Below are 13124 nucleotides of genomic sequence, written 5' to 3' on the forward strand. Positions count from 1 at the left end.
AAAGGAATTTAAGGTTTTAGAAACAAAAGATTAATGAACCATCATTATATGGGTGAACAATTAAAACTTGGTAACTCGTGTGCTTTGAGAACTATTTTAGAGGTTTAAAATTGCAAAGCAATACTCAAAAAGGTGTGGCAATTTTGTATTTCCTATAAACATCCAATTTCTTGATTTGCAAAGGGCATATATGTACCTACCTAACGTGGAGAATATTTTTACCCTACTAAGTATTGTAAGAAATGATTTTGTGTAGTACAGAAAATGGCGGTCAGAGAGGTGTCTCAGCAGTAAAGGTGCTGGCTGCTCTTCCAGAGACCCAAGATCATACATGCATGAGGCAGTTCACAGTCTCCCGGAACCCTTGTTATAGGAGAGCTAATGCCCTTTCATTGAACTACACTGCATCTGTATGCATGCAATACATCAATACAGACAGAAAAACACAACCGCACATGTCCTATATGAAACAATGCTTGCTTCAGAAATCAAGCTTCTTGATCCATTCCTATTCTAAGAATGTTGTGTTCTGTCATCTCCATCATATATATGCATATACATATGTATGTATATATAGACACAAATATGTACATATATTTTTATATTCATATATAGTATTGTTCTTTTCCTTTTTTATACAAGTATATGAGAGATGTGATCCCTTAGGGCTGGCCTTCAAGTGTGTGAAAGTAAGACTGAGTCAAAGGCAGTAAAAGAAATAAAATCAAACATGGCATCTGGGCAGGGAAAGAAAGGAAAGAGACCATGACATTCACCTTGGGGAGCACTTGGGGTGACTTCTGTTACAAATGTAAACTTCTACTGAGACAACCCTCGATCTCATGGATAGTTCTTAGAGGTCTGGGTGTGAATGATGATTGCTATAATTCATTCATTCATTCGTTCATTCATTCATTTTCCTTAGCTGTCCTAAGAATGAGAATTGTCACCTCGCATATACTAGGCAAGCTCTATCACTGTGCTATACCCCTGATCCACTATTATTTTGTCTATATTTTGTTATTAACAAACAGTTGATGGCCTTACCATTATTATTGTAGAAGTTGCCATATTGAAGAGTACTGATGGGAATTGTCCAATTGCTAATATGTCTGAGCGCATCTTTTAAAAACTATTTTCAAAAAACCCCAGAGCTTTATATAACTTAGTTGTCAATTTAAGTATCAACCTGAGAAAACACATTTGAACATAAGCTATTGCAAATTAAGAGACACTTTAAAACAGATTTATATTTGATCAATAAAATTAAGCATGTAATTTAACAATAATCTCTCTATATGACAGACATAGTATTTCCACAGCTATGCCAAGGTGTAAGTGAATTAGTTTTTCTTTGTAATAGCATGGTCACTGGACCAAGCAAGTGAGTCAGGATCTGCAGATGACTTGGTTGAATGACCAAGTTCAGCCCCCACCCCCAACCCCCATGACTGAGATAATAAGACCATCAGAGAGTAGAGCTCACTTCCCTCCCATGGATTCGTGTATGTACCCATGGCATTGAAGGCTCTTGATGGGTAGCACTCCAAGTTTTATGGTTTGATTTCTATGAATCAAGTTGTCATAGTTGAGAGGACAGACCAGTGCTAACATTCTGGTTGATCTTGAGGAAATCAATACAGGAGTTTTACCAGAAGAAGTGCTCTGGAAGGACATAGGAGTGTAGAAACAAGTAAGACTGTTGACTTGGAGGATATTCCACAGTTAGTGATGCTGGGAAGAACATGAAGGCATTTCTGGTTAGGATTTTCTACTTATATAATCTATCCCTCTAAGAATGTGCTCTACGGAGTGGAAAAATAGCTAAAAATGAACAGGATAGCATGTGGTTTTCAATAACTTACGGTTCTTTTCTCTATTACTACAAATGTTAGCACAAAGTTTATATTTGCAGCCGAAGGAGAGAACATGTTTGTATAGCTGACGCACAGGCTCGCCGACTCAGCTTTCAATTGTTTCTTTAGGAATGAGACCGCAGCACGGAAGCTTAACAGAGCCTTGGCCTGTGGGTGTTTTCTGAACCACAACCAGGTGCTCTGCTGGGGAGCGTCAGGTCCCCCTTCTCCTCTTTCACCCTCTTCCTGCTAAACACTCTCAGCTCCACTTAAAATGGATCAGCAGCAAACACCCTGTGGCTTAACGTTTCTGTGAAGTGTTTCCAGACTGGCTCAGGTACAAAGACTGCAGCGGGAATTCTGCGGACCGCTTACGGGACTGTGTTCACGGAGCCGTCAGCTTGTTACAGGATCCTGTGTGAGCTCCACTTCCTACACAAAGACTCAAGGTCATCATTTCAGAAAGTGAGGGGAAGGACGTCCTTCTGACTGGGTGTTTTCAGGTCACACTGTATCTTGAAACGCACAGCAATATTTTAATCACAATGAATTACAACTCATGTTGATTGAGAAATGTATCCTGGCCTAGAAAGTGAGCTATTCCCAGAGTAGCTGTCTGAGTGTTTGTTGTATTAACATAACCCTTCATTCACTCTGGTTTTATGCATTTTTAGAACCAAATATGCTTCTTTGACTCAAAGGAAGATCTTAAATGTTAAAATACTCAAATCTGAACTAACACATTAAAATATGAAATTCACGTCTTACTTTAAATTTTACAAGCATATACAATACACAGGCAGATTTCTGTGAGTTCAAGGCCAGCTTGTTCTAAATAGCAAGTGCCAGGCCATCCCAGGTTCCAAAATGAGACTCTGCCGCAAAAATAAGAAGAAAAACAATCCCCCTAATCAAATAGACAGATCTTTTTCTGAATATATGCAAATCCTTCAGTAATCAAATATGTTCTCTAAAAGCCATGCTGTGTGACAGTATAAGCACCAGTTTTTCTTGTAAACTTACTTATACATGTGAGAGGATGAGGGAGTGATTCCCAGGTTCCAGAGACATGAGCCTTTGTTTTAGATGCTTTTCAGTTACTCCACGGTTCTAAGTCTATGGTCTGAAGTTCTCTTTCTTTGTTGGGTCTTTGTGTGGCTTAGTTATGAGCTTAATTGTGGCTTCATTGAACAAAACGGGTAGTGTCCTTCTGTTTCTATTTCCTGGAATAGTTTGGAGAGTATTGGTATTAGGTCTTCTTTGAAGGTCTGATAGAATTCTGCACTAGACCCACCCAGCTCTGGGCTATTTTTGGTTGAGAGACTTTTAATGACTGAGTCTATTTCTTTAGGAGTTATGGGATTGTTTATATGGTTTATCTGATCCTGACTTAACTTTGGTACCTGGTATTTGTCTAGAAAATTGTCCATTTCCTCCAGATTTTCCAGTTTTGTTGAGTATAGGATTTTGTAATAGAATCTGATGATTTTTTTGGAATATCTCTCTTTCTTTTGTTATGTCTCACTTTTCATTTCTGATTTTGTTTATTTGGATACTGTCTCTTTGCCCTCTGATTAATCTGGATAAGGGTTTATCTACCATGTTGATTTTCTCAAAGAACCAGATCTTGGTTTTGTTGATGCTCTGCATAGTTCTTTTTGTTTCTCCTTGATTGATTTCAGCCCTGAGTTTGATTATTTCCTGCCTTCTACTCCTCTTGGGTGTATTTGCTTCTTTTATTTTTTTCAAGAGCTTTCAGATGTGCTGTCAAACTGGTAGTCTATGCTCTCTACAGTTTCTTTTTGGAGGCACTCATGACCCGTCCAGCAGGTCCTGAAGAGGTGCTACCTGAGGGTCAAGTGGGGGAGAAAAGAAGGAGACCAAGCAAGGTTCTGTTGTCAAGGTCTCATTTATTGAGAGGAATGTACAGCATTTAAAGCTCTGAAACAGGAATTGAAGCAGGAACTGAAGCTTAGGGCGGGGGAGTACTGGGAAGTGCCCAAGGACACAAGGTAAATCATTAAACTGCAAGATATTCTCCTTAGACACTGAGGCAACAGTCTTCTGGGGACAAGTTCTTTGAAAAGGTCAAGCCCTTCTCAGGAATCTGCTCGGGGCAGGGCTCTAGCTTTGCTTAGTTTGGACATCCGGTCCCCAACACACTCAGAACTCTGAGTTTTCCTGTTAGCACTGCTTTTATTTTACCCCATAAGTTTGGGTATGCTGTGCCTTCATTTTCATTCAATTCTAAAAAGTCTTTACTTTTTTTTCTTCTTTCTTCCTTGTCCATATTATTATTGAGCAGAGTGTTGTTCAGCTTCTAGGTATATGTGGGCTCTCGGCTGTTTTTGTTGTTATTGAAGACCAGCCTTAGTCCATAGTGATCTGATAGAATGCATGGGATTATTTCAATCTTCTTGTTCAGGCTGTTTTGTTATCAATTATGTGGTCAATTTTGGAGAAGATACCATAAGGTGCTAAGAAGAAGGTATATTTTTTTTATTTGATGATGAAATGTTCTATAAATATCTGTTAAATACATTTGGTCCACAACTTGTTAGTTTCTCTGTGTCTCTCTTTTGTTTCTGCTTCTATGATCTGTCCATTGCTGAGAGTGGGGTGTTGAAGTCTCCCACTCTTATTGTGTGAGGTGCAATATGTGCTTTGTGCTTTAGTAAGGTTTCTTTTATGACTGTGTGCCCTTGTATTTGGAGCATAGATATTCAGGATTGAGAGTTCACGTTGGTGGATTTTTTTTCATTGATGGATTTGAAGTGTCCTTCTTTGTCTTTTTTGTTAACTTTTGGTTGAAAGTTGATTTTATTCGATATTAGAAAGGCTATTCCAGCTTGTTTCCTGGGACCATTTGCTTAGAAAATTGTTTTCCAGCCTTTTACTCTGAAGTAGTGTCTGTGTTTGGCACTGAGGTGTGTTTCCTGTATGCACCAAAATGCTGGGTTCTCTTTATGTATCCAGTGTGTTAGTCTATGTCTTTTTATAGGGCAACTGATTCCACTGATGTTAAGAGGTATTAAGAAAAACTGATTGTTGCTTCCTGTCATTTTTGTTCTTAGAGGTGGAATTATGTTTCTGTGGGTATCTTCTTTTCAGTTAGTTGAAAGAATATTACTTTCTTGCTTTTTCTAGGGTGTAGTTTACTCCCTTGTGGTCAAGTTTTCCATCTATTATCCTTTGTAGGGCTGGATTTGTGGAAAGATATTGTGTAAATTTGGTTTTGTCGTGAAATATCTTGGTTTTTCCATCTATGTTGATTGAGAATTTTGCTGGATATAGTAGCCCGGGCTGGCATTTGTGTTCTCTTAGGGTCTGTATGACATCTTTCTAGGATCTTCTGGCTTTCATAGTCTCTGTTGAGAAGTCTGCTGTGATTCTGAAAGATCTCACGCAGAGAGACCCTTACTCAAGTCTTGGGAAATCGCGGACCCCAGACACAGAGAGACCATTTTGGATGTAATAAGCAAAGGCGAGGTTTATTACAGAGACCTATTACAGAGATCTCTGGGCCGACACATATCCCACGCAGGAGACAGAGGTGTCGGCCCCGAGAGGCTGGGAGAAAGAGTATTTAAAGGCAGAGGCTGTGAGCACCAGGGGATGGGGGGGTGTCAAAGGGGAATGTCACAAGTTACAGGATTGTTTTATGGCTCCAGGGAGATGAGGGACAAAAAAGGTTTTATGGCCCCTGGTTCCTGGAACAGAGCTACTAAATCAGGAGAACGGTTGGGTCTTTAGGTCCTCATTATTTTTAAAAGTTTGTCAAAATTGATGAAGCATTTGTATTTGAAACACCTCTGGTTAGGCTTGGGCTGCCCGGTTTCCTGGAATGCTCTCTGCAGGACACAATGGCTGAAAAGCACAAGTAGGGGTTTATCAGGGTCTGGAGGACATCTGGTTAAAGTATGACTCTGAGTAAGCTGGGGGGATGTCTTTGGATGGTTTATGGGTCTGTCCTCGATAGCGTGAGCTGGTTTTTGCATTCCGTTTCTTTATCTTTATGGCCTGCTATTCCTGGCGGCAGGGCTTAGCCCTGAGTTTGTGGCTTTTGGGGCTTATTCTTTTAATTTTGTATCTCTAAACCTAGAATTCGTATAATTCTCCTTTCATTCCCTCTTCTTCTACTAAATAATTCTAATCTTAGAATTTTGATATCAAGTCTCGTATTTGGTAATAGAAATCAAGCCTATCCCCACACCCATCCCGATGGAACCCAGGGCAAACATGCTGAGTGTCCCTCTAGGTCTCAGCTCTCAGCCCCAACAGCTAGTATGTGGCTGGTGAGGGCTGAGAATTGACGGCTGTCAGGGTGGTCAGCAGCACCAGGTACAGTCCTTTCCAGCGAGGCTCGAGTGTCTGGGCTCCGTGTCGTTGTATGTAGCTGTAGTCTCCGACCTGGAACTGATCAGATGTCTCAGGGGTCTCTGGGGTATAGGCTGCTGTCAGCTGTGACCAGACTTCTTTTCGTATCACCTGTAGGTCTTTTAGCCTGGCATATAAATCATTATTATTATGACATGTTGGTTCAGTAACATCATCTAATACAGTCAGGGGAGCTGAGGCCCCATATAAGATCTCAAAGGGGGTAAGGCTGAATCTGGAAGAGGTATTTCTTGCTCTGAAGAGAGCAAGAGGGAAGGAGTGTCACCCAGTCTGTTCCAGTCTCCATGGTCAATTTGTTTAGGGTCTCTTTTAGAGTTTTATTTATTTACTCTACCTGTCCTGAACTTTGAGGTCTGTAGATACAATGTAATTTCCAATTGACCTCTAAATATTTGGCCACACCCTGGCTTACCTTGGCAACGAAAATAGGGCTGTTGTCTGACCAGATTACCTTGGGCACTCCAGACTGGGAGAAGATTTCTTCTAGTATCTTCTTGATGACTATCGAGGCCGTCTCTTGTAGTTGTTGGCTTCACCAGGGCATCCAAGAGATGGTAAAGGCATCTGCGGCACTGATGTACTGGGGGGTTGAGGTTTAGCCATCCCAGATGACATCGTGTTGTCCACCATGGCAGCACCTACTTATCTCTGACCTTCATTCATGAAGAGAACTGTTCCCGTCTGTGGACAAGGTCCTCGGCTTTCAGCAGCGGTCAATCAGCCAGTTGCAGAGTTCTTTCCTCCACTCATGGGCTTCTGCCAGTACTTGATACTTGTGTTGTGGTGGCTCCAGGTCCGGATTGGGCAGCAAGGTGACCAGATTGTCCCCAACCGGTGGAGAATCTAGTCCATGGCAGCTGACCAGTGGTCCCATCTTTTGGGACACTCTATTCAAAGGCAAGACATCAGCTATTCTATCACAGTTTTGGGTGATAATTGTTAGTGCCCGGCTGGCAGGAGTGATGTGTTCCAGGCAGAAAAGCACTGAGCCACACATCTCCCAGCATCAGGTACTGGTGCACTGAGACAGGTCTTAAGCTCCACATTCACAGTCTGTAGATATGCATACACATGGCCTTACCCAGTCCTTTTAGCCCATGCAAGCCATTTTGGAGAGCAATTTTCTCATGAGCAAGGGATAGGGGCAGTCAGGGATGACCATGAACTAGTGGGTGGGTTACCCGGCCCACGTCAAGGTCCACTGTTCTTCGGGCAGTCCATAAGTATTGTTCATTGCCAGTAGCCCCTTGCACTCAAGGTCTTTGGATATTGGCCCACTGGGGGGCATAGGAGCACAGAGCTTTGGGTCCCTGTATCCACACTTCCCTTCTATCTCTGTATATAGCCAGCACTCTAGGACCAAGAAGCTCTCCAGTGGCCCCTCTTGTTCTTCTTGGGCAGTCCCTGACCCAGTGTCCTTTTTTTCTTTGCATTAGGCACACTGATCTTTAGCCAGGAATTCTCTTCTGTTGCCAGGTAATATCGTCCTAGGTTCCCTAACTACTGTGGCCAGTATATGTTCCTCTCTCATCTTTTATCTCTCTTTAGCTCTCTAACTTCTTCTTCTTAACTTTCTGTCTCTTTTCTTCTCTAGCTTCTTGTTCTTTTTACCTTCTTTCCTCTTTCTCTTCTTCAGTCTCCCTGTCTGTATCTTCTTCTACAGCTATTAGTTGCTGTCCACTTTTGTGCACCAACCCTGAACCATATATCAACCTTATTTTCTCTGTAACTTACAACAACTCTCTCAGTGACTTAGCTTAACCCTTTAAGTTTCTGTAACTTTTTCTTTATATCTTTTTCTTACTTTAGCCAAATTGGTGGGGCATTTTCCAGCCCCTCAGAGACCCACCCTTGGAGCCTGGCGGCAGACCTGGAGCACTCCCTACCTTCAGGCGTCTGAAGGGAGCAGGCAGAAGTGAGGGCCTTCCATCCGTGTCTGGAACCTTTTTTCTGGCCTCCAGTAGGATTCCGTCTTTCCTCAGTGGTAAAGAAGACCTGTAACAGTTACTAACAAGCATCTCAAATGGGATTGTGAGAAAACAAGGGAATCTTGAGAATAGAGGTCTACTGAAGAGGGCAAATAGCATTTAGTCACACAGCTAAGCCAGGAGGCTTTCTTGGGACAAAAAAACCTTGTGTCTGTGAAACAGAAAAGTGAGCAGAGGGGCAGCCTATCTGTTACCGGCTGTCTCTCTGGACTTAGATTTCCCCTTACGGAGTACCTCTCTTCAGTGCCAGCTCCATGGCTTTATCGTTCAAGAGATCTATCCTCTAAATGGCACTAGGCTTCTAGTAAGACCTAATAACAAAAGGATGGAGAGACGCTAGAACCTGGGTGTTAGATACTAAGCAGCTGACAAAAGAATTGTAACCAGTTTACCTGGGACTTTCAGGACCTTAGTAGCAGCCCTTTATCAAACTGTCTCAGTGGGCTAAAGGCCCATGGAAAAGAAAACATTAATCCTGACCTTGGCCACAACCAAAGCCTGAATTTTAAATTCTGACTGGCTAAACAAAACAAGGTTCTTCACAGTTTGTTGTAGATTCTTTTTGAAACTATTTTAGGGGCTTCTCTGCCCCCCAACTTGGGACATTTCCACCACAGGGGCAGGAACTGGCTGCTGTGGGGATAGGATCAAAGGCATTCTCTACGTTAATGATGACCAGTGAGAAAAGTAATTTAATGTTGGAGACTGACTCCTCTCTTGGAATAGGGCCAGCAGATAAGGCAGGCTCCCTAAAAAACTTCTCTTAATGAGCACTCTCTTTCTGTGAGCAAGAGTTGAAGGTCTGGCCACAAAAAGCAGAAATTCCTTTCTTGTTCTTGTTTTCCTTAGAGTCCTCTCCCACCTCACTTTTAGCCTTTTTAGATCATTCTTCATGTAGCATTTCTAACACAGCCTGTCCCTTTTTTATAGCCTGTTGACAGCATTTCTGATCTTTTAGGCAGCTATGCACTAAGTGCCATACCGGCTGAAACTCCGCCTTTAAGATTTTTTGCTCTCAAGCAAAATTTAAATCTTTTCTCAGCTTATCTCAGCTGTCCACCGTGAGATTCCTAGAGATCGCAAACCAAGGTGTAGCAATTCACTAAGAAATCTCTCTCTAGTGTTTCTTTTTATCTTAAGCCTTTTTCTTTTAAACAGCTCCTGAAGAGCCAGAAAAATTGGGTGAGACTTGAGAAGTCCCCATCCTCACTGCAGCAGCTCCGCAGCTAGTTTCGCTCCCCTCTACTGTGTGCTGTGAGCACAAGCACAGATAAAACACTATGTTTTAAAATTAACATTGGCTATCAACCAACACACCGCCACTAGAGCGGGGTCCATAAAATTAAGTTTTTTTACTCACTATACTTGTTCAATAGCCAGCGGCCTAATCTGGGGAACTTTTTTATTTACGAGCAGTTTCTTCCTCAAGGTTTTTGTTAATGTCTGTTTACACAACTGTTAACAGCAGCTAGGTTGGTCAAAGGGAGCAAAGGGAGGGGCCTCTCTCCTTGGGGAGGAGGCTCAAGAGAGAAAGACAAAACTCCCAGGTAGAAAACAATTTCTCTCAAGCAAATTATTTTTAACTTTTAACTTAAGCACCAGGAGGACCAAGTAAAACTCTTTGACAAACAAAGCAAACAGTTTCATGATTTCAAACACAGTCGTCAGTCTAAGTTTTAAATACAGTCATCAGTCCAAATTCAAAAACAAAACAAAAGCCAAAAAGACACTCGACAATACCACAGAAAACAAACCAGACAAACAAGACCAAGACAAAGCATCTTATAACCAATTTCCACAGATGCCTGGTACCTTCAGTACCTGGCCCAAACTGCAGCTTAACCTTAGCTGCTTCTGGGATGAGATGGACCATCTGATTACACCTCCCAACAGGATTCCAGAGTGTCCTCTTGTCCTAACATCCGTCCAATGGTCCACCATCAAAGACAAAGGGGTTATCACAGTCTGCCCCATGGCAAAGAAAAAGAACACCAAACACAGAAACAGAATATAGACAACAGACACTAACACGTATTTCACTTCCACTCTCTAAGTACTGACCAGAGTGAGACTTCACGTCCACTCTCTAAGTACTGACCAGAGTGAGACTCCACGTCCACTCTCTTAGCACTGACCAGAGTGAGACTCCACCAGTACTGAGACACACACATATACACACACGGCGGAACCAAAACAGAGACAGACACAGACTGACAAATGCAGCGCCGCTCACACAGAAACACTCAGACAAACATCCAACTCACCTCCAAGGGGTCTTCGGAGTCTGGGGTGGTCTCGAAGATCCCGGACGAGCCCCCATTATGAAAGATCCCACGCAGAGAGACCCTTACTCAAGTCTTGGGAAATCTCGGACCCAGACACAGAGAGACCATTTTGGATGTAATAAGCAAAGGCGAGGTTTATTACAGAGACCTATTACAGAGATCTCTGGGCCGACACATATTCCACGCAGGAGACAGAGGTGTCGGCCCCGAGAGGCTGGGAGAAAGAGTATTTAAAGGCAGAGGCTGTGAGCACCAGGGGGATGGGGGGGGTGTCAAAGGGGGAATGTATCACAAGTTACAGGATTGTTTTATGGCTCCAGGAGATAAGGGGACGCCAAAAGGTTTTATGGCCCCCTGGTTCCTGGAACAGAGCTACTAAATCAGGAGAACGGTTGGGTCTTTAGGTCCTCATTATTTTTAAAAGTTTGTCAAAATTGATGAAGCATTTGTATTTGAAACACCTCTGGTTAGGCTTGGGCTGCCCGGTTTCCTGGAATGCTCTCTGCAGGACACAATGGCTGAAAAGCACAAGTAGGGGTTTATCAGGGTCTGGAGGACATCTGGTTAAAGTATGACTCTGAGTAAGCTGGGGGGATGTCTTTGGATGGTTTATGGGTCAGTCCTCGATAGCCTGAGCTGGTTTTTGCATTCCTTTTCTTTATCTTTATGGCCTGCTATTCCTGGCGGCAGGGCTTAGCCCTGAGTTTGTGGCTTTTGGGGCTTATTCTTTTAATTTTGTATCTCTAAACCTAGAATTCGTATAATTCTCCATTCAATTCTAATAGATCTGCCTTTATATGTTACTTGACCTTTATTCCTTACTGCTTTTAATATTCTTTCTTTGTATTGTGCAATTAGAGTTTTCATTATTATGTGATGGGAGGAATTTCTTTTCTGGTCCAATCTATTTTAAGTTCCGTAGGCTTCTTGTATGTTTATGGTCATCTATTTCTTTAGGTTATTGAAGTTTTCTTCTAAAATTTTGTTGAAGATGTTTACTGGCCTTTTAAATTGGTAGTCTTTGCTCTCTTCTATACCTACTGTCCTTAGGTTCAATCTTCTTTTTGTGTCCTGGATTTCCTGGATATTTTAGGTTAGGGCCTTTTTGAATTCTTCCTTTTCTTTGACTGTTGTGTTAATGTTTTCTATGTTATCTTCTGTACCTACGATTCTCTCTTCTGTCCTTGTATTCTGTTGGTGATGCTTGTACCTATGATTCCTGATATCTTTCCTAGGTTTTCTATCTCCAGAGTGGTCTCCCTTTGTTATTTCCTTATTGCTTTATTTCTGTTTTTAGATCCTGGATATTTTTGTTCAATTCCTTCTTTTGGTTGTGTTTTCCTGTAATTCTTTAAGGGTTTTCTGTTTCTATCCTTTAAGGGCTTTTTTTTAACCTGTTTATCTGTCCTGTGTTTCTTTATGGGAGTTATTTATGTCCTTATAGTCCTCTATCATCATCATCAGATGTGATTTTCAATCTGAATCTTGCTTTTCCATAGTGTTGGGCTATCCAGGACTTGCTGTAGTGGAAGAACTGGGCTCTGATGATGCCAAGAACCCTTGGTTTCTGTTGCTTAGGTTCTTGTGCTTACCTCTTGCCATCTGGTTATCTCTTGTGTTAGTTGGTCTTTCTCTGACTGGAGCCTGTCCCTCCTGTGAGCCTGTGATCTTAGATGTGTCAGCACTCCTGGGAGACCCACACTTTCTGGGCACAATTTGGTTACAGAGATCTGTGCCACAGTATTAACCCTGGGATGCAGATGGAGATTGGAAGGACCCTGTGCCTGTTGTTCCACAGTTCCTGAGACCTGTGGTCTCCTGGTAGGTTCCTCTTTCGCCAGCTGTTCCAGCAAAAATGCTCATCTCACCTGTGAACTTAAGAGTACAGGGCTCCTAGGAGACCAGTTCTCTCTGGGCTGAATTTGGGTCTGGATAGCTGTGCTGCACAGTTAACTCCGGGGCTGGCATGGGATATTGAAACTCCAAAGCTCACCCCTCATGACATACCTTCTCCAAGAAGACCATGAGTCCTCATCCTTTTTAAATGGTTCCACCAACTGAGGACCAAGTAGTTAAACACACAAGCCTAAGGAAGCCATTCTCATTTAACCTACCATAGAGCTACAAAGGTTTGTTTTTACAAGGCCTATGAAGAGCCCCACAGCTCAGCCTGCATGTGTCACAAGCACTGATATATTCATTTCCTATCCAGGCTAAATCTATACATCATATTCATGATGGAGACAAGAAAGTAGACCCTTAGAGCTTCCCTTTTCATAGATCTGCCTCATCAACCACAAACAAGACAGCTGATTTCGAAGGAATTGTAATCTTTACAGCACAACTAACCTAGATTTAGGAAGGATGGAGAACTGGCCTTTGTAATTAGGGTAACAAAATTTTTATAACACCAGCCTATGCATAATCCTGAGACTCACTGGGAATACATAACCACAATTCTCTCAATGCATCCAGGTGAGAAGAATATGGCAGGGTAGAAAGTATGGAAGTTGCAATTTGGAAGAAACTCAGAGAAATATAGGGGTATTAACCTGTCAGAAATGAAGGGAAGAAATATGTATGATATTATCCCTTTG

Source organism: Rattus rattus, chromosome 2 (assembly GCF_011064425.1).
Source record: "Rattus rattus isolate New Zealand chromosome 2, Rrattus_CSIRO_v1, whole genome shotgun sequence".
Taxonomy (NCBI): domain Eukaryota; kingdom Metazoa; phylum Chordata; class Mammalia; order Rodentia; family Muridae; genus Rattus; species Rattus rattus.